General features: G+C 44.7%; 1 protein-coding gene and 1 long non-coding RNA gene across 6 annotated transcripts in view; one reads left to right on the top strand and one right to left on the bottom strand.

Moving 5' to 3' along the window:
- LOC147234313 (ninjurin-2-like) overlaps positions 1 to 22,901 on the top strand; it is a 34,232-nt gene that overhangs the window by 1,193 nt on the left and 10,138 nt on the right. The gene's annotated exons all lie outside the window — the stretch shown is intronic.
- On the bottom strand, positions 14,835 to 21,746 carry LOC147234314 (uncharacterized). The gene is made up of 3 exons (XR_015106195.1): positions 21,601 to 21,746; positions 21,030 to 21,114; positions 14,835 to 16,860 (listed from the first exon to the last, which is right to left on the bottom strand). It is a non-coding gene; the product is annotated as an uncharacterized LOC147234314 (long non-coding RNA).

Below are 22,901 nucleotides of genomic sequence, written 5' to 3'. Positions count from 1 at the left end.
GAGGTTCTCTTTGGGAGTGACCAGGATGGAGAGGATCAGGAATGAGTCCATCAGAGGGAGGACACATGGTAGATGTTTTGGAGAGAAGGTCACAGAAGCCAGACTGAGATGGTCGGATCATATATGGAGTCACTGTGGCGACCCCTGAAGGGAAAAGCCCAAAGGAAGAGAAGACTTTGTCATAGGGGTGCAGGACATGTATGACCGAGACAAAGTGATGACTGAGATGGTTTGGATGTGAAGGCTCTTCTGTTCATGTCCGAACCGGGGTGAAGATCTGGGTAGAAGGTGGAGCTGCCAGGCAGGAGGTCTAGAGGAAAACCAAAGAGAAGATTGAATGTCGTGAGAGAGGATATGAAGGTAGTTGGTGTGAGAGAGGAGGATCCAGAGAATAGGGTTAGCTGGAGAAGGTGGGTCGGCTCTGGAGACCCTTGAAGGGAAAAGCCCGAGGAAGAATATCTTCTGTGGATAATCGCTGTGTTAGTGTGGCACGTCAAACGCCGCAGACCTCCCGGGTTGAAGCACTTCCTGCCCGGCGTCCAGCAGGGCTATCACTTTCTGGTATATTTAGCCGCAGAGGCTCCGGGGAACAAAGTGATACAACCGCAGTGTGGGAATCCATACCAACCGTGCAACTGATCTTGTGCGTCGTTGTTGACATGAGTGACAAATGTGTGAGATGAGGGCCAAAGAACTTATTCAAAATATGAAATGATACACTTACACCAGTCCAACAGGGAGCAGCCATGCTAATACCTTATCTAACTTTGTTGTCGGGTTATTTTCTTCTATAAGAAGAATAAGTTAGAGCAAGTGAATGGTTGTTTGTCTCTATATGAGGCCCTGTGATTGGCCGGTCCAAGGAAAACCCTGCCACTCGTCCAATCACAGCCAGGATAACAGTATGGAGAAATCTTGTCTTGTCAACTGGACTTGTATTTCTTCTCTTGAGGGAGTTTCTGTGTGTCAAAGCGGAAAAACCACCTCTGAGCAGAGGTTTGGGCGTCAGACGCAACCTTTCACAAACAAACAACGCCGTACTGGGATCAATAACAAGACGGACCAGGAGCTTCTGCAACCTCCAAAAAACCAGGGAAGACCCACCACCAGAACCAGAACTTGAGCCTCAATCCAAGTGATCCAACAGGATGATTTATTTTACATATGCTTTTACATTTTTTGTAGAAGAGCTCGAAACTTCATGCACACGAGAATACGTTTTCTGTGTTAGTATGTAAAATAAACCATCTTTTCTTTGAGGAGCACTTTTGGTGCGTGGATTTTTTTTTTTTTTTTAGCACCCATCCCTACCTGGCTAGCGGATGTGCATGTGTTTTTTTTTTCTTTTCTAGTCCATTAGCATAGCAAACACCTGGTTTCTGCAGATCAGCTCTTACATTTGCACAACAAGCCACCATAACCTGGAACCGCCCGCAACCCTCTGGGACGAGGGCTGAAATGCTAATTTTTTAAGATTCGAAAGCGTGATTGGAGCAAATTTTATCCTTGAAAAACCAAAAACATTTTGAATATTTAACGAAAAACAAGAGCTAGAAAACCCAAATTTGAAATTGGCTCTGCTTGCTGCTCTTACCTTGAGAAAAGAGTGTTATCTAGCAACTGATTCGAAGGAAAATGAATTAATAAAATAAGAAAAACTAGTGAAGAAAACAAAAATTCTAAAGTGAAATTAAAGTTAATTGAATTAATTTTAATTTAATAATTAGCATAAATTTGTCATGTTAAGTGATTTTTAATTTAATGATCATCAAAAGTTAATTTTAATTGAATAATTATCTTACGTTTTTCGACATGTTAAGTTAATTTTAATTTAATAATTATCCTAAGCTTATTGTCATCGTACGTTCATGGTAAGTTGTATGTTTTAAGCTCACTATAGCCATGATTTTTCTTTTTGACGTCCATTACATTATCAATATCCTTCTTTTTCACTGTTTTTCTACATCAATATCCTTATTTTGTGAGTTTTGGTGGCCGGGGGGGATGGAACAAATTGAATTGTTTTGTGTTACTTTAAAAAGGGAAAAATTCAGATGATGGGAGGGAATGGATGGATGGATGGATGGATGGATGGATGGATGGATGGATGGATGGATGGATGGATGGATGGATGGATGGATGGATGGATATCAACTGGTTGCTCTGTTACAACATAAATCCTTTTATATTGTCGAGTTAAGAAACCCACATTGCACCATCATTAATGATCCAACTATCCAAGTGAATAAAGACTTTCTGGAGGGCTAACTTTAGCATACTTAGTTGTTTGGACGTAGATTGTACTCTTTGACAACCGACGCTGAGTTGTGGGAAATGTCGTTTGCGATCAATGCACGCGTTTGACTTATTTATTTGAAGACAATCTGACCTCTTAAGGTTTATATCGGCCACATAAAATGACGCGGCGAGCCATTTCTGGCCCGCAAACCTTGAGTTTGACACGTGGACTAGTGAGCAAGAGGGTGAATTGTTATATAACAATGAATGAATGCATTTAATATGTAATACATCCCCAAATATTGTTCCATTATTCCAACTATTTATTTGTACATAATTATTTTCCACATGATACAAAAATCATTCACAGTATCGTGTAATAATTCATTCATTCATTCCTGTACATATGGAATAGAAATATACTGAATTATGCATGAATTTGCATGTAAATGAGGAGAGATTATTTGAGTTTGTACGGAAAAAAAAAAGGTTTGGTACAGCGAAACGCTCGACACGAAGGAGTGTTATATAATAGTTTGGTATAAAAAGGTATGAACGCATGAATGAGGGATTTGGACAATTAGCGAGGAGCGGTCGTGGCTTCCCGAGAGCGTCGGCGGCGTTTCATGCGATGCAAAGTTAATATTCTGATGAGGACGCCGGCTTGACGTGAACCCTTTGCACACAGGCTTTGAGCACCGCCTGGATTAGGGCCGGATTTATTCACCATAATCTGCTAGCAGTCGGAAACGTGTCAAACTGTCACGGCGGACTTTAAATAGCGCGACGCGGCCTTCGAACTCACGTCGTTTATCTTTCCCGACCTGACGCGTAACTTCGGGTCTGAGATGCCCGGGCGACGCGTGTAATTGGCTAAAACTGTATTTATGAGTCTTTCATTCAGCAGCTGTGTGAAGCCGCCATGATGAATCTATTTGTACGGTGCGAGAGCTTTACACCTCCCGGCCAGCTTCTATGTATAGAGCCCACCGACAGGGTGGCACAATTAATGGGGATGGCACGGCCTCTCCAGGCACGGCGGCCACCACGTCCTCCGTGCCGCACATTTCCTAGTCCAATTTCAAGAAATAATCCCTTTTTTTTTAACCCCTATGAGGGCGATGCATGGCCCGGTTGACTATCTAGCGCGCGACGAGCTAACGGTGCAAAACCCGTCCGTCCCCTGACCTGTTTTGCTTCAAATAAAGCCGCAATAACCCGAATCTGGCCGACGTTTCCTGTGAGGTGGGGTCGTCCTAAAAAACGTACACCTCGGGGTTTTTAATTTTCAGAATCTGAAATTGCTTTTTTCGTGGAAAGCAGCTTCTGCTAAAGTGGGGGAGAATCAAAATAGGATCAAAATAAAGAAAAAAAATTGTGAATAATAAGAATAATAATAAAAAAAAACAACCAGTAAAGATCAAAATAAATGAATAAAAATAAAGTTATAGGTATGTAAAAATATATCAAAATATATGTAATTTGTGTATTTACACGTAGATCTATATGATTGCATGTAGTCATTTTGTGTATAAGTAGGGTTTGTTGTACAGTTAAATATTTATTGCACAGAAGACAATGGATCTATTGCACATTTGAAGAATTATTGCAATAACTGCAATTATTTTTCACTTGGGTTGCAGCTTTTTCTTTCCCACCTGAGACAGAAAACACAACGCAAACCTTTATTTTTAAGTTCAAGTTTCTCCCCTTTGAAGTAAAAACAATGTGTTTGGAAACCCGTCTCCGTCCCGCTTCTATCGCCTCTCAGAACACATCGCCGTGTCGCTCTAACCCCGGCGTGGCCTGTGCACGGCAAATGCCACATTCTGAGAGTGGATGTGAAATGCAAAAGTGTGTGTGTGTGTGTGTGTGTGTGTGTGTGTGTGTACTCCACCCATTGCGCGGGAACTATCAACATATTTACATTGAAGTGGAAGACCTGATTGAAGGCTGCACAGGAAATGAATACACATCTCTGCAATGTATCCAGTGTGTGTGTGTGTGTGTGTGTGTGTGTGTGTGTGATATTCCAGGAAAATGAGTCCTCCAGTGACTGTCCTTATGTAACAGCTGTGTAAGTAATATGTCCAAGGTTTTGGAGGCGGGGCATCCGTCAATCAGTCTTCACCGATTGAGCAACCGGCTGATTGAGCAACGGGACTTCTTCAGTTTTTTTTTTTTTTGTTTTCTTCTTCCAGACGTCTCTCTGAACATCTGAGAGGCTTCCAAACCCGTCCAGATCCCACCAAGATTTGACCGCAAGCCCTACTTTTATCGGGTCAACAGGTCGTTTTGCCACCAGGAAATGCGTCAAGTCTGATTGATTAGTATTGAGAAGGTGAATGGTTGCGCGTCTGCAGGATCGGCGATGTGGAGAAGGAATATTGGTTCACGCTAGACGAGGAAGGACTTTGAGAAACGAATCAAAATCTCGATTTTTCCCAGGCGCTCACGACTGACGTCTTCACGAAGACTCGCGGGTTTTTCTTTACGACACCTGGAGGGAGCCTTCGCTCCAGACGTTCCCGCAGGATCCGGGAAAGTAACTTCACGTTAAGTCGTGTTTTCGAACCGATGAATTTGTTCCGGCACGCGTCGAGAAAGTTTGGTAGAAGCCGGAGGGCCGTGACCTTGTCACACACTCGCCCGCTTTCACGGCTCGGTGTTTGAGAACTCGTAAAAACCCTGGCGCTGCTCTTGCCGTCATCAGGGGGAGAGGAGTGGCGCTATGCTACCGTCACCTGATCAAAAACACACACACACACACACACACACACACACACGCGATCATGCTGTTATATCATTGGCTCTTATTCCGTCCAGAAAATCTGAACACACACCCAGCCACGTGCCTCTGCTGCTTTGGAAACTGAGAGCTGTCGATCAAATTCTTTCATTCTTAAACCTCGTTCCAGATTGATTGCAACTACTTTTTTAACGTGCGATATTATTCCCAGCACCAAGTTCAATATATTTCTCTATTATGTCACGTTTTTATACAATGTGAAATATTTTCACAGTCATTTTATTATTATTATTACTATCATTTACTATCGCATTTCATATACTTTGTTATCTTTACATTCATGACCTGGTGCAATCCAACCTCTCCATAGCACTGCTAACTTTACTCTCCATGTAAATGACCATTATTTTGCTTCACTTTGCACTTGTATTTAGAGTCAACCGTCCAGAGCGTAGAAGATAGTGGAAAAGAGATAAACAGGTTCAAGCAGGTTGGAATGGGTGGAGAAAAGTATCAGATAGAAGAACACCGGCCAGAATGGAAGGAAAGGTGGAGGAGACAGTGGTGAGATGGTCTACAAACAGTGATAATGACCAAAAGACAGGAGGCAGAGCTGGAGGTCGCAGAGATGAAGATGCTGAGGTTCTCAGGAATGAATCCATCAGAGGGACGGCACATGTAGATGTTTTGGAGAGAAGGTCAGAGAAGCCAGACTGAGATGGTTGGGTCATGGACAGAGGAGGGGGAGTCAATATATTGGTAGACGGATGCAGGAATTGGAGGTCTGGAGGAAGACCAAAGAGAAGATTTATGGATGTAGTGAGAGAAGATATGAAGTTAGCTGATGTGAGAGAGGAGGATTCAGAGAACAGGGTTAGATGGAGAAGGTGGATTCACTGTGGTGACCCTTGAAGAGAAAAGCCTAAAGGAAAAGAAGAATTTATCATAGGGGTGCAGGACATGTATGACCGAGACAAAGTGATGAGTGAGATGGTTTGGATGTGAACACGTTTCTGTTCATATCCAAACCATGGTGAAGATCAGGGTAGAAGGTGGTAGAAGGTGGAGCTGCCAGGCAGGAGGTCTAAAGGAAGACCAAAGAGAAGATTGAATTTCGTGAGAGAAGATATGAAGGTAGTTGATGTGAGAGAGGAGGATTCAGAGAACAGGGTTAGATGGAGAAGATAGATTCACTGTGGTGACCCTTGAAGAGAAAAGCCTAAAGGAAAAGAAGAATTTATCATAGGGGTGCAGGACATGTATGACCGAGACAAAGTGATGGTTTAGATGTGATCGTGCCTCTGCTCATATCCAAACCATGGTGAAGATCAGGGTAGAAGGTGGTAGAAGGTGGAGCTGCCAGGCAGGAGGTCTGGAGGAAGACCAAAGAGAAGATTAGAAGATTGAACAGTGTGAGAGAAGATATGAAGGTAGTTGGTGTGAGAGAGGAGGATCGAGGGACTTGGCTTAAATGGAGAAGGTGGGTTCACGTTGGAGACTCTTGAAGGGAAAAGCCCAAAGAATAATATCTTTGCACTTTTATCTCACTTCTACTGGTATTCTATTAAATTTATTTGACAACCACTCTTTGAACACTTATTTTTATTCTTCATTCATTTGATGTTTTGTTGTCAATATCTTTCTATTGCATTTTGGAGCCATGTGGCACAAGAATTTCCTCCGGGCTGAATAAAGCTTTATCTCATTTCATCTTAAATACCTTTTCTTGATATAAATATTCCGTTTCTGTATTTATTCCACACGCCGCTGTACGTTTCGCTGACATTTGTCGGATATGAAATAATGGTAAACCCGCTTTGAATGGAGAACAGCTTGGTGGGACAATGCCAAAACATGTGTGTGTGTGTGTATATGTGTGTGTGTGTGTGTGTGTACATACACAGCCACATGATCGTCCCTCCCTTTTTTGGGAATAAAAAAAAAAAAAGCAATAAATATTCCAGTTCGGTGACTTTTCTTGGAGGGAATGTTGGTGTTGTAACAGGTTTGGTGAAGTCTACAGGAAATTAAATAAGATATAAAAGCAACGTCCTCTGAAGTTATGGAGGAATAACTTGTGTGTGTGTGTGTGTGTGTGTGTGTGTGTGTGTGTGTGTGTGTGTGTGTGTGTGTGTGCGTGCGTTACACGTAAGGCTGACTTGACTTGACTTGTCAGCAAGCAGCATTTTAAACGCGAGAAGGATCGCTGGAGAAACGGCTTGGTATCAACACCCCGCCGAGTGCGTCACCGCTTTCCCATCTTTAAAATCCCGTCCCACTGGTCCCGTCCACTTTTTCGTCACTGTCAAGTTTGTTTTCACTGAAGTCGAGTCGGATTTTATTTATAAATTCCAACACGGGCGCCGATCCGAGCTTTAAGCGAGCGTCCTTCTGCCTCGAACGAAGAGATAGAAGGAAAGCATTTGAGAAGATAGATTGGGAGGCACAAATGATCTAATAGGCAGCTAAAGAGCAGTTTGGGGTTCAGTGTTTTGCTCTACGACACCTCGACAGGCTGGGAGGAGCCGGGAATCCAATGTTCGGATCCAAGGACGACCGCTTTAACCCTCTGAAGAACCCCAAAAGAGAAAGAATGCTATTACCGTATTTTCACAACCATAAGGCGCACCGTGCTAAAAGGCGCAGTCTCAGTTATGTGTGCCATTATTGTATTTAACACACACATATAAGGCGCGCCTGATTATAAGGCGCGGGTTTTATATACAATCTACACCCACACTTCCCCCTTTAACGTTCTCATGGTGTCCTCTACTACGTCCGCCTTACAACAACAACACACAAGCATACAAGTCTGCGTATTTAAAAGTAGAGCGGGAGCTAAACTGAGTTCGGTATTCACATTTTTTTACTGGTAATCGTCATCAATCAAACCCATCAAAGTCCTCATCCTCTGTTTCTGATTTGAACAGCTGCGCTAAATCTCCATCAAACATGCCGGGTTCACTTTCTTCACTGTCAGAGTCGCTCCTCGGAAACGATGCCGGCTTTTGCGAAAGCTCGAACAACAGTGCAAGCAGACACATTAGCCCGAGCGTCTACAATCCATTCGCAAATTGTGGCGTAACTGCCTTCCACCCTTCGTGAAACCGTGGTCTCCATCGGTCATCCATCGCTCCCAAGCTGCTCGTAGCCCTGATCTAAACGTCCGGTTTACTCTTGTTCCTTGCTTGATGATCCACCTCGCCTTGTATCCGCGGAAACTAAGCTGCAAACTAAGCTGCTTTTTGACTCGTCGGAGCTCGATCTCCAGCTTCTTCCACGTGCAAGCCATCGATTCATTCATCTTAAATTCTCTCGCGGCTGCTGGATTTCCATGTTCCTCCGCGTAGCTGATGGCCTTCAGTTTAAACTTTGCTTCATAAGTGCATCTCTTTGCTATTTTCAGGGCTGATAAAACAACGATGTTCTGCATAACGCACATACCCGTTCTTTTATATACAATCAACGCCCACTCTTCCCCCTCTAACATTCTCATGGTGTTCTCTACTACGTCCGCCTTACAACAACAACACACACAGCGGGCGCCGCACATTTTGAAGAAAATCTAAAACTTTTATGTGTGCCTTATAGTCCTGAAAATACGGTGATACCAGTAGTGCTGCATGGTACAACATGCAGTACTGACCGCTTTTTTCGGATCAGAATCGTTGAAACACGGGACGAGATGTAAAACTGTCCATCGTGCCAGTAGATGGCGTTCACCTACATGAGGCATATATTGAGAACAAAATGAGTAACTATCAGAAAAGATGTGCGTTTTGAGGTTCATCATCAGTACTTCCCTTTGATTCATCGGGTGTTTGGGCCATTTAACAATACACGCCCTCCATATCCAGCGGCGGCTACTTTTAGCTGCTCCAGAGGACCAGAGGACCGACTTTTGGACGCTGTTGAGCGTCCTTTGCCAGCTCGGCGTACAGCAGTCTCCTCAACCACCGGAATGGTAAGTTCTAAAATCAGTTGCATGTCCAATGTCAACCGACCTTTTCCAATCTCGGGGCTTTTTCTGTGATGAATGAGGCTGTCGTGGTGGAATTAGTCGCTCTCAGGGGTCAGGAGTCAACTACATTCCTCTTGTTCTCCGGTGCTGTTGCCAGACACTTCCACACCTGGTCTTGCCTCCAGGTGTAACGTCCTTGTGTGAGGCTGGTCTTGCAGCCGGTCAGAATGTGTTTCAGAGTCTCATGGGACGGGTAAAGGGTAAAGGTCGGGTCCTCGCCGTACCACCGGTGGAGATGGAGATTTTTTTACGATGTAACTTATTCAGAAACCTGTGCAGCTAAATGCTCGCCTCTCCGACGTCATCGTTGAAATGTGTTGTCTTTTTATTCGATTCCCCTGCGGGGAAACTGACGACAAAGCTGACTTTGACTTTAACTAGCGCTAGATATGGAAGACTTTCAGCCAGAATAAAAGGAAAGGTGTACAAGACAGTGGTGAGACCAGCGATGATGTTTGGACTAGAAACTGTTCCAATCACCAAAAGACAGCAGGCAGAGCTAGAGGTTGCAGAGATGAAGATATTGAGGTTCTCTTTGGGAGTGACCAGGATGGAGAGGATCGGGAATGAGTCTATCAGAGGAACAACACATTTTAGATGTTTGGAGAGAAGGTCAGAGATGGTTGGGTCATGGACAGAGGAGGGATAGAGAATATATTGGTAGACGGATGCTGGAATTGGAGCTGCCAGGCAAGAGGTCTGGAGGAAGACCAAAGAGAAGATTTATGCACGTCGTGAGAGAAGATATGAAGGTAGTTGGTTTGAGAGAGGAGGATACTGAGAATAGTTAGATGGAGAAAGTTGACTCGCTGTGGCGACACCTGAAGGGAAAAGCCAAAAGAAGAAGAAGAAGAAGAAGAAGAAGACATGCTAATAGCTAACATGATACAATAATAACTTTGATATTCAAAATCCCGAAGATTCGGGAAAAGAAACGAGGTAACCGTCCTGCACCGATGAAGGGATGAAGCTATAAAAAGCTCTAAAACACATATATTTTTATATCTGAAATCAAACCTGACTTGGCCCCGATGGCTTTTTGGAAGCAGCTGGCACCGGACCTGCTCATGGTTTCATGACGGCGTGCAGGAGTGCTGTGCTTGGATGGCGGCCAGACCCATGGATGCATGTGGCCACGCATGTGCGGAAAAGAACACCGAGCCGTACCCGTATCGCACCGGGTGGAGAAAATGACCGGCGCGGCTCATTTGTCGGCGGTAAATCAGCAAATGGACGATTGAATCGCAGTTACTCAAACGCGATATACTTCGCATGGTCTTACGGGCTTTTCCTGTGGCAAAGGTTGGCAGGAAGTAGCACCAACACACGGTGGTTTGAAACCCAAGTTGCTCCCGTTGGCCCCGGTTAGCGTAGCGAACCCTCCCGTCGTCATCGGCGTGTGAGTGTACGTGACGAAAATAGGATTTTTTTTTATTATTGTTTTGAACCATCGTGCGTGCCGTGCTCCGAAAATCTCCTTCGATATTTTAGATTCCGTTAAATCGTGTGTCATCGCCAACGAAGAAATACACCCCGGAGTATTTTTTACCAGGTAAACAAAGTTTACCGCTAATGCATCGGCTAATTTCTCATATGTTCCGTCATGTGACGACCCAGGAGAAATAACCCTGTCACGTGAATTACAACATGTGATAAAACACACACACACACACACACACACTATCTGCGAGGGGAACTATTTGTGGAGGTGTGTGTACAGAGAGCAACAGGAGCTTTGTGCGGTTCCTGTTTTCCCTCCGGGCGACTCTTGACAGCTGTCAACGACTGCATTTCACACTGTCAACATTTCCTTTAGATACGTCTCCCCGCTCGGGAGCCCAAGACATGAATTCAACAGGTTCTACGTCTGGGTCGTGGCGGCAACGGGCGAGAAGATCTGTTTGGACTTTGGAGAACCCCGAGGAACCCCATGCGGGAAAACACGGAGGCTCGGCATTGACCTCCCCGCCCTTGCAGGACTCCAACCGTGGACCTTTTAGCTGAGAGCTAACCGCTAACTGGATAATGAACTTCTCAAACAAACATCTAGAAATAATTTGTCCACCGCCGCCACGACACGGCAAGCCTGCGCGGAGTTTGCGGCTCGGGGTAAACATCACCCGGCCACCCCAAAAATTTCACTTTGGCACAATTTGTCCCGGAGTTACGTCGACGCGCTCGTATCCAAAATAAACAAGAGCCGAGATAATGGGTGCTGAAGCTGGGCGGGGCACACTGCCAGAGGATGTGTGTGTGTGTGCGCTCTGAGAGTGTGTATGCTGTAATTAACCATACAGTGTATGTGCGGTTTGACGGAGGACACGTAAACACACGTTCCCTGTGCTTTTGCCGGAGTTGTGTTTTCGCCGCCGAGGGGTTTCAAAGTGAGCAAAGTTTCCCCCCTCGGACCCGGAGGAGGATATTCCTCCCAGCGCCTTCCTGGCTCTCGGCCTTCATCGCCATGCACAACACACACTTCCTTCCTCCGTGTTTGCGCGTATGTGAGCATTCCAGCTTTTCTTCCCTCCTGAAGTGTTGCTGTTCGTGTGAGGCATTCAAAGAGGCGGACGGACGGCGGAGGGCGAGAGAGGGGGAAGAACCCGAGGCCGGGAGGGAACGTGGAATCCTTCTCTCTGTTACGGGCGCTTGAAAAGTGATGAAAAGTGAGCGATCTGATACTTTTTTTATTTCCAACCAGAGAATGTGAGTCAGTGTGCAGAAAGGGTCGCATACACACTCCAGTAGTGCTATGGTAGTGCTAAAAGTAGCATTCAATTTGGTGTTTTTCTGGAAGGCTAACTTGTTTGATACCGTGCTACCGTGCTAACGTGCTAACGTGTTAACGTGTTCGGTGTCAAAACGGCAATGTAGCTTTTATGCTTTGACAACAGACTCAGACTTGAAGCACAAACATGTATTGGCCTTCCCATCTTTCTTGAAACAGTCTTGCATCTGCATCAACTTTTCCCCTCCTGAACATAAACCTGATCTTCACCATGGTTTGGATATGAACAGAGACGCGTTCACATCCAAACCATTTCGGTCATCACTTAGTCTCGGTCATACATGTCCTGCACCCCTGTGACAAATTCTTCTTTTTCTTGAGGCTTTTCCCTTCAAGGGTCACCACAGTGAATCCATCTTCTCCATCTGACCCTATTCTCTGGATCCTCCTCTCTCACACCAACTACCTTCATATCTTCTCTCACGATATTCAATCTTCTCTTTGGTCTTCCGCTAGACCTCCTGCCTGGCAGCTCCACCTTCTAACACCTTCTACCCTGATCTTCACCATGGTTTGGATGTGAACAGAGGTTTGTTCACATCCAAACCATCACTTTGTCTTGGTCATACATGTCCTGCACCCCTGTGACAAATTCTTCTTTTCCTTTAGGCTTTACCCTTCAGGGGTCACCACAGTGAATCCATCTTCTCCATCTAACCCTGTTCTCTGAATCCTCCTCTCTCACATCAGCTAACTTCATATCTTCTCTCACTGCGTCCATAAATCTTCTCTTTGGTCTTCCTCCACACCTCCAATTCCAGCATCCGTCTACCAATATATTGACTCCGACTCCTCTGTCCATGACCCAACCATCTCAGTCTGGCTTCTCTGACCTTCTCTCCAAAACATCTACATGTGCCGTCCCTCTGATGGAAGATTTGTTTATGGGAAAATAGGAAGGAGAGCAGCACCGAGGAGAAACGAAGAGCACGGCAGGGGATCTGGCAGGGGTTCCAGGCTTCGGCCTCCTCCTCACCTGTCCAACGTCTCCCTCGCTTTCCCCGTCAGACAAGTATGCGTCCTTGGGCGGCAGGTCGGCCTCTTAGTGTGTCAACGCCGCATTCCTCCGAGTCGGCCGGAGCAAATATCAGCGCTTCTGGATCAATCCGCGGCCGCCGCTGACCTCTGACCCCCCGGGAGCAAAGCAAATACAGCATGATGACAAAGGCCAAACTTATACATTTAGATTTAAGCCCGAGGCGAGAATTCAGAGGATATTCTTGTTTCAGTGACTTATTGCATCACTCTGTGTGTGTGCGTGTGTGTGTGTGTGTGTGTGTGTGTGTGTGTGTGTGTTTTCATTGGCTGCAATCGGGTTTATCAAGCGTCCGCTGATGAATAATGAAATGGCGTGAGCGGATAAGGGATCAAATGACACTGGGCAACATATATATATTACGGGATCAACCGTGACATCACGTAATAAATCAAATTAATAGACGTAGCAAAAATGTCATACGGGTTCCAAGAAAAAGCTCCTAAAATTATAAAATAGTCTTTTCTTTTAGGCATGCAGTCTCTTGGCAAGTCAGATTTTATTTCCAAGGCGCCAAATCCCAAACCCGGACCGTGAGATAGGCAAGCCGAGGACCGATAACCAATGCTACATGCTAATAGCTAACACGATACGATGATAGCTTTCATATTCATAAAAGAAATAACAATGGCGGAAGCCTGCGAGATGTTGCGGTAGATCGAGAAGAAGATACGAGGGTACCATCTTGCTTGATGGAGGTGCATGATGGGATATCCCTCAGCGGGGGCGGCGGAAGCTAGGAGTTAGCCGAGCGCTAACTGTAAGCTTAGCAAGGCCCGTTCTTTTCACAAAAGCAGGCATTAGCTTCCACGCCGAAGATGAACGCCATGAATGAACCCAATGTTGCGTTGTTGAAGCGGCAAAGGTAAAAACAAATAATAATAATTCATAATAACACGGAGAACGATTCAAAATGGGCAAGAAGTTAGCATTTCTGTCACAGTGCTAATATCCTCCAATGATCAGTGGTAATACCGCACATGTGGCGCCATGGCAACGAACACGTCCCCTAGAAACGGCGCTCAGCCTGCGCATATAAATATTATTTACTGTATAGCTGTCATGAAGTCCTCAGTCGGCGCGCGGCGAGGATCTAAATGTGCCGCCGCCGCCGCCGTCGTGCTTGTCGTTCTCACCTGTCAGCGCCCGAGTAAGTAAGTTTCAAAAGAAACAACAACTGCAAGAATATTTCTGTTTAAGTGTGTATTTGCATTGTCGCCATGGCAGCGTGTAGCGCTCGCGGAGAGGCCGTGTTCTGCCCATCCACCTGTCACACACACACACACACACACACACACACACACACACACACACACATCTGGCACCCATTTGGAGGCGTCTAGCATTCCAGATGATGCTATTATAGTTGGCGTCGGACGTCAGCTTCTTATGCAACGGACTCAGAGGTCTGCTGCCAAAAGAGGGCCAGGTGTTTATTGGCTCTGCTTCTAGAAGAGCTACACACACACACACACACACACACACACACACACACACACACACCTGTGCTCACTGTCAAAGTCTTCGGCGCTTCGGCCGGCACCACGAAATCACCTCGATCAACCCTGGAATGATGATAAATACAGTAACATCTCTATTCGTGAGGTTCATTTGCGCCGTGTGTGAGCTGGTAACATAATCCGCTTGTATTTTATCAAATATTCCTGCTAAAATGAATTAAAACGCTCTTAGAAATCCTCTCTCGGACATCTTCTCTCTGGTCTTCCTTTAAATCAGGGGTGGGTAATTATTTTATTTATTTTTTTATGCTCGGGCCAACTAGGTGTCATGTAAATTGAACAAAATGAAAATTGCAATTTAAATATTTTACTTTTTTTTATTTCAACTTTAAAATCATTCATGATCGTATGAATGTATGTATTCATCCATACAAAATGAAACAAAAGGAAAAAAAAAAAACATTTTTAGTAATAAGTTTTGATTTTCTAAATTCAATAGTGATTGAAAATACTTATTAAAATATTCAAAGAAATAGTTTGGCGGGACGGATGAAAAAATCAAAACAGGATGTGGTAAAATGCCAAGATCTGCTCTGGACCTGCAAGTCCAGCATCCATCTATCAACATATTGACTCCTCTGTCCATGACACAACCATCTAAGAAAAATAAACTTATTTTGAAAAAACAAATATAATAATAGATAACAAAATAGAATGTAAAGAAATAAAGTGGATTTGTTCACTGTATTTAACTTCAGACGGAGATACAAGCGAGTTTTTCTCTTGGCTGCACACTTCATGCTACAATGCTATGCTAAATATAACATGCACACTTTGCTCCTGTTTATGTCTGAACTCTATTTATGGACGAAGCGAAGCCGCTCTTCTTTTCGAAACCATCAAACCCCCGACCGGCTTCCAACGACTCGCCCTTCGATGTTCTCGCCGTCCGCCGCCTCAAATCCCCGTAAATATCTCCCGCCTTCTCACCGACGACTCCATCAAACTCTCTACCGCGCTGATTTGCACGATTTGCCGCTTTGCACCACCAACTAAACCTGATTCTGCTCCCATCACGGACGAGTCCACCGCACGTGCACCTCGCTCGTGATTTTCCCCGGCCAAACGGGCGGCTCGTACCTCCGAAAAATTCGCCCGAAGAACCCGAGAGCGCCGCCGTCTAGCCGCCGCCCCCGACGACCGGCCCCTCAGAGTGCGAACATGTGTGAACGGGTTAATGTGGCGGGGGGTTGTAAAAGTGCTCCGAGGGGGTCGGTAAATTAGAGAGGCCTCCTGTGCGTACGTGCGCTCCGATTACCGCCGCCATTCGCACCTTCGTTTCTCTAAAAAAAAAAAGGTTTCTTACGTAATTAATGTCACTTCCACAAGCCGTGGAGGCTTTTCCTGTGAGGCCATCCACGCTTCTGAAGGAAGGCGCTGAGCCTCGTTCGCTTCTCCGAGGACAAAGGGGGCTGTCAGGTTGTTTGTTTGGGTTGTGTGGCACGTTGGTGAATGTGTGTGTGTGTGTGTGTGTGTGTGTTTTTGGGGTGGGTGGGTGTGTCTTCAAACAAACACACACATGCACAAATTCATAGTCAAAACACTATGTGGGTGAACTTTGACATGAAGGAAAAAAATGCAGGGGCTTTTATCAATAAACACACACACACACACACACACACACATACTAATGGAGGAGGTTTTGCACCTTGAGAGTTGCTGACCCCTTGACCTTTGCCCCTGAGGCCAACGGCCGTCCTGCTCGGCAGGTCTTCAATTAGCCAAGCATGAGAAAACAAACTTCAAAATGGTGTGTGTGCGCGCGTGCATGTGTGTGTGTGTGTGTGTGTGTGTGTGTGTGTCCATCCCAGAGTCACTAATGAGGAAGCGATAGCGGCCTTTTATGACGCGGTTGGAAGCGTGCACTTCCTGTCAGGAGGGGTGAACCTCGTCCACTCGCCCCTCCGTTTTACCACCGCGTAAATTCTCTCCGTGGATTCGCTGACGCGCTTCCGAGCACCAGTAGATGGTAAACGTCCACTCCTTCTACTCCTTCATGCGAGATCCATCGCGGGTTCTTGGAGATGATGCAAAACCCCGTCGCCACCCACGAAAGTAGGAAATGTTGTATTCCAGCGGGCACTCTGAGGTGCACGGCTGGAGTCCCACAGGTGGACCTTCTGTGTGGAGCCTCCATGTTTCCTCAGGGTTCTCCGGGTTCCTCCCACAAACACATGCAGGAAAAAGTCCAGGCGTGTGAAAGGTTGTACGTCCGGCTAACATCTTTGTTTTTTGTTTCTCATCTCCGCACGTTTTATCCTGATCATGTTCTTAGATAAGAAAATGGAGCAGATATTAGCTGGTAAAAATGTCACGTGTACAATCATTGAGAAGTACATTGGATTGAATTTATTCGAGTATCAGAATATTGTTTGCAGATGACATTGTGATGTTTAGTGAGAGTCAATATATTGGTAGACAGGAGGTCTAAAGGAAGACCAGGGAGAAGGTTGGTGGACGTCGTGAGAGAGAGGAGGATCCAGAGAAGGTGGATTCACTGAAAGGAAAAGCCTAAAGGATAAGAGGAAGAAGAAGAGATTATGAGAATATTAAAATCTCTGAATACTTGATTATTTCATTTTATTTCATCCAGCGCCAAGTGTGAAGAATTTTTAGGTTTTTAATCTGAAATCCAGAGCTATAATTTTCGTATTTTCAGCCAAAGCGTTCGGAAAAAACATGAAAATCAACGTATTTTCTTTATTGTTTTAAATGATAAAGGTCAAGGGTCAACTGTAGATTCTGGGAAAAGAAGGAAGTCGCATAACCTCTGCGACCTTTGACCTTTAATCCACAACGGTGGGGCTGCAGATACCGACACCTGCCTCACACACACACACACACACACACACACACACAGTGTAAGTTGCATACTGAGCTTCAAAGATAAGCTGATTCAATCCGGTTATTATGCAATTATTTCACATGACATTTGTGTCAGGGAGCTTCTTGGATGTGTATCTGCTGCCATTTTGCCCGTGTGTGTGTGTGTGTGTGTGTGTGTGTCCACTTTGCAGCGACCGGGTATCAGTTGACTCTGCATTCTTGAACGCGGAGGCGCGTGGCGTAACACGGTTTCCGATATCAGTGACTCAGCCAGTTGCCCCACAGAAGCATCCTGCGGAAATGTTACCAAGGCTCTCGTTTCCAACGGGTGGATTGTTTCAGGTCTGTCATTAAGGGGCTCCTGTTGCTAGGCAACCTTCCACACCTACCGTCCGACCGACCCCGTCGCTCGTTGTGGAGGAGAATCGCGTTACATATCTCAGGATGTTATCTTTTAGCAATAAAAGATAAGATATATCTTTTATCTTTTAGCAAGTTAGCGGTTAGCATGGGTCGTGGAAGCTATCCCGGCCGTTATCGACCAATCAAACGGAGACGTACAACCTTCCGCTCGTCTGGAGGATTTCGTCTCTCCGATGAACCTCCTGCATGTTTTTGGGTCGTGTGGCAAATGTTATAAACAAATAAACTTTTGCAAAAGCCATGATCTTTAAATATGGTCTAAATCTGTCTTAGTTGTAAAATCCCCGTTTATTTGACTACAATTAAACATCCGTGCATTAGAGTGGCAGCTCCCTTCGCCGTAAGCCGCCCGCAGGTCACGTCCAGACCTTGACAGGAATTGTTACAATTCAGGAATCTGGTTCCGCCTCATTCGGGATGCCTCGGATGCCTCGCGTCATGTTAATTCACCGCTGACGCCTTCCAGAAGGCCTCCAGCTGCTCGCCGATGCATCTTATCGTGAAGCGGTCCCCGCCTGATGAGTGTCGGACTCCTGCGGTCAAAGCGTCAAACGCCTAGATATACCGAGCTCGCGGGCTCGCTCAAAAGAGGTATTAACTCTTCTGACGTGAGCGGAACCGCCGGCGTTTGATTTAGAGCGCGAAAGTCCTGAGAGAGCGCCGGCGAGAAATCATAAATACGGGTCTGGGAAAGTTACACACTGGAGGAAAAATGCAGCGACGCGGGGAGCGGACATACGGTCCATCACGTCACGCCTCCTTTTGTGCATCTCTATCTGTTTCTTGTCATCTTTGTTTCTTTTTTTTTCACTTCCTCACCCTTCACTGTGGAAAGTCGACGCCTCCGGGCTGATAGAGCCTTGGAAAAACAAGGAAAGACAGACAGACAGACGGTAAAATAAGCTTCTAGAAGAAATCCAGAGCTCCACTCCTAGTTGGGTTTCTCCTCTCATTGGCCGAAATATTAGCCAATGGGAGTCCAGGGGAGGAGCACTTCCTGTTGAGGCCGAGGGGGCCTCCCTCCCATGTGGTCTGGTGGTGTGTATTTGTGTGTGTGGGCGCCGTTGGAGGTGTATTCCACGTGGGTTACATAAATGCGCACCAAAATGGTGTGTGTGTGTGTGTCAGACAGCGCTTGGTGTGTCTACATTATGCCATTTGGCCCCGGGCCGCTATTTGCGGCTCGCTGAATTTCGGGGATTTGAGTTTTACGAGAACTTCAAGGTCTATAAACACGGTAGGGACGTAGGAGATCGTGTTCCGGATTAGAGACGGTCCCTGTTTTGAGCCGCGATGATCGCAGCGTTCCACGGATAATACGCCGCTCCAAAATTAAACATCTCGACGTCTTTACAAGCTTTGTAGGCTTGATAAAGGAACGTATCCAGCTGGCCTTTCCGATGTTCACATATCGTGAGTTTAGAATCGCTGCCGCGGCGAGAAAATATGCAGCTTCATCGTAATACCTGTCGTAAAAGGTAGGATGGCAAACGGTGAAGTCTCAGTGTGCACAGTTACTTCCATCACGTCGTGCTTGGTGTCTCTACATTCTCATTTATGTCTTGTTATTGTTGTTATTTTTTGTTATTTTTGTTGTATCTACACTATCATTTTTCCCTTGTTTTTTTTTTGTTTTTGTTATTTGTTTTGTTTTTGTCTTATTGTTGTCCCTACATTCTCAGTTATGCCTTTTTATTGTTGTTGTTTTTGTTGTATCTACATTATCATTTTTCCCTTGTTTTTTTTTGGTTAGTTTTTTTCTTATTGTTGTCTCTACATTCTCATTTATTCCTTCTTATTGTTGTTATTTTTTGTTATTTTTGTTGTATCTACACTATTATTTTTCCCTTGTTTTTTTTTTCTTTTTGGTTTGTTTTTTTTTCTTGTTGTTGTCTCTATGTTCTAATTTTTCCCATTTTTATCTATTATTTTTTCTATTTTTCTTTGCCCTACATTCTCATATTTCCCATTTTTATCTATTATTTTTTCTATTTTTATTTGCCGTTGTCACTTGTTTTGTCTATGAATATGTCTCTTCTATTTATATTTATATTCATATTTGTTGATATTGCTGTTGTGCTGCTGTGAACACATTTCTGAAATGGGGATCAATAAAATACAATCTTATCTTATGGGACAAAGACAGGAAGAGCTTTTACTTTGCGCTCACTTTGACATAACAACTTAAAACGTGAGACAACGAGCTCTCCGATCATTTTGGTCTGGCGACACGGTGGAATATTTATTTTATTACTTTATTACTCCCTTGCTGGAAATTCATTCTCTGCATTTAATGGATGAACCATGAGTAGTTGGCATGCCGTCTCTCTTTCTATATATATACATATATATATATATGTATGTGTATATATATATATATATATATATATGTATATATATATATATATACATATATGAGCGTGACGCAAAATCATTTTGGACTTTGGATAGCACGTGAAATTCAGATCCAAAATGGGAGTTGAAGTAAAGTAGTAAGTAAGTAAAGCACCTAACATGATAAGCAAATAAATAAAAATAATAAAAAATTCAACTATATGTATTTACATCTAGAACTACTGTATGTTTATGTCTATATCTACTGTGTTTATGCACACACACACACATATATATATATATATATATATATATATATATATATATATATATATACATATCATATGTAATGGTTTATCTTTTTCTTCATAAAAATCTGAATTTTTATATATGTATATTGGTAGATTTTTATCTACAGTCCAGATCATATCAATACCTACTGTGTATGTTTTTCTATATCAATATCTCTCCCTAATTCTGCTGTGTGTCTCTACATAATAATAATAATAATAACAATAATGATAATAATAATAATAATAATAATAATAAATGTTAAAAATAAAAGATATTCATATTTTATAAAAAATAAATAATGTAATTAAGGGGACAGACACTAAGATAACACACCCTAGATCTGAATGAATTAATGAAATATTTTTATTAAATACTTTGTTCTTTAAATTGCTGAATGTGCTGACAACAAAATCACACAAAAAAAACATTTATATTGTTTACCATTATTATTTTTACTACATGATGAACTCGGAGTTACATTGTGTCGTTTACATGTTCACTTTATTTTTTCGAGCAGGGAATATGACTCAAAATGGGATTTTGGATAACATGTGAAATTCACATCCAAAATGGGAGTTCAAGTAAAGCAGTGAGTAAGTAAAGCACAATTGTTTTATGTTAAACATTGAGCTCACCTTCATTGCACGGCTTGAAAAATAAACCCATTCATTTGATTTGAAAAGAGCAGACAGAAAGTACTTCCATGTATTATATTAGACAGTTTATATTTGGACCACCGCACTACACAGTGCGTGTGTGTGCGTGTGTGTGTGTGTGTGTGTGTGTGTGTGTATAATCGGTACCTTTGTCACAAGAATCAGGCTGAGCAAACACACTCCTCTGCAGGGTGGCCATCTTCGACGCGTGTGCTTCGGATCACAGAAAAACCTGAAAAAAAATTCATTGCAGGATTTTATTTTGCAGGATCACAATATTGAGACTTTTCTCTCCTAAGCTGGAGTTCATTTACGGGGGGGGGGGGGGGAATAAAAGGGAAATGTGAAGGAAAGCAGCATCACCCCGCCGACCCCCCCGACCTCCCCGGACCTCGGCCCGAAACCAGGATCCGCCTCTCGCCTCGCCACGCAAATCAAAAAATCACCCGCGGGATTTTTTATTGTTTTAACCCATTGGAAATGAATCGAAAATTGTGCGGCGTCAGTACGCCGGCGCCGAGCGAACACACATGTGCTGCAGAGCTGTATGTAGGCCATCGCAACGCAATGTTCTTGCTCCGTGTGTGTGTGTGTGTGTGTGTGTGTGTGTGTGTGTGTGTGTTGGCGCCCTGCCCGAGGCTGATGTTGATAAAGTGTGACCACATGAGCTGCCAAAGAAGAAAAGATGGCGACAGGCCAGTATATACAGTCGACATACCTCTTTTCTCTCCTCGCCCTCTACATCCCTTCGTATCGCTCTCTCTGCTTTTCCCTCCCTCCTCTCGTACGCTTTTTTCTTTTTCCTCGCTCGCTCCGCGTTCCCTTCCTTTCTCACACACGCGGGCGAAATGAAAACAACCGCTGTACGCGCGTCGTTTTTTTTTTTTGTTTTTTTGTTTTTTTTTGGGCCGCGCACGTGTTTTCTAGGAATGGCTCGATATGTTCTCGGAGATTCGGGACGATTCCGATGAAAGGATCTGCGGAGTAAATACAGAGGGAACTCAGGAGGTAGCGACCCAAAGAACCAGATCGTGGGTACAAGCGGACGAAATGTTTTCTCTGGACTCTCCCTTAGAGAAAGGGTGAGAAGGAGATGGATGTATGTCTGTGGAGGTTCTCAGTCATTACATTACATTACATTACATTGCATTTGGCAGACGCTTTTATCCAAAGCGACTCACAATAGAGGAAATAAGGACTGCAAATAACACTTGCAAATACACGATGCACAGGTCAATTCACGTCATGGTCAATTCTTGTCGAAATCTTCTTGAATTTCTTCACTTGAAGACGTTTCACCCCCTCATCTGAGAGGCTTCTTCACTTCTAACGACCTGTGTGGAGTTTACGACTTGGCGGTTTTATTCGAAAACTCCCCGACTCCCGACAAGAATCCAAGATGAGGCGGCTCGGGCATCTGGTCAGGAGCCTCCCGGACGCCACCCGGGCCGGTCCATCTGGGAGGAGACCACGGGGAAGACGGCGGAGACATTATGTCTCCAGGCCGGCCTGGGAACGCCTCGCGTCGCCCCGGAGGAGCTGGATTAGTGGCGGGGGAGAGGGAGGCCCGGACGGGAAGATGGATGGATGAACATCCTCGATGCGTTTGCCTTCTCCTCGCTCCTCTCTGGCGTTGACGCTCTACAACGTGCAAGAACGGGGAAAATGCCCGAAAACGCTACAAACCATCAGGCTTTTTATTCTACGAGCTAAACGCGCTATAGCCGCACGCGTGCAGTCCGACTCTTGTGTTTTCCTTCGGCATTGCAGCCCGGTGAGGTCACGAGGGGGGAAAACCTGCCTGGATACATAAATGAGCTAACGCGCCTCGGCTTTTCGTCCGCGGAATCACGCCGACCTCGGAGGAAACTCGTTTTCGCGGACGGGACGGTTTCGGTTAACCGATCCAATATGTGCAGAGCCTGACCCGCCGTATCGCTGCACGTTTGGACCAGGAATGTTAATGAATGGCACATGCTGTGAGTCATTAGGCCTCGTCTAACGGCCTGTCAGAATGTC

The sequence above is a fragment of the Fistularia commersonii genome, chromosome 5, assembly GCF_037954325.1.
Source record: "Fistularia commersonii isolate RoL2024-O1a breed Wild chromosome 5, RoL_Fcom_v1.0, whole genome shotgun sequence".
NCBI classification, from domain to species: domain Eukaryota; kingdom Metazoa; phylum Chordata; class Actinopteri; order Syngnathiformes; family Fistulariidae; genus Fistularia; species Fistularia commersonii.
This window is presented reverse-complemented; position numbering and strand designations above follow the sequence as displayed.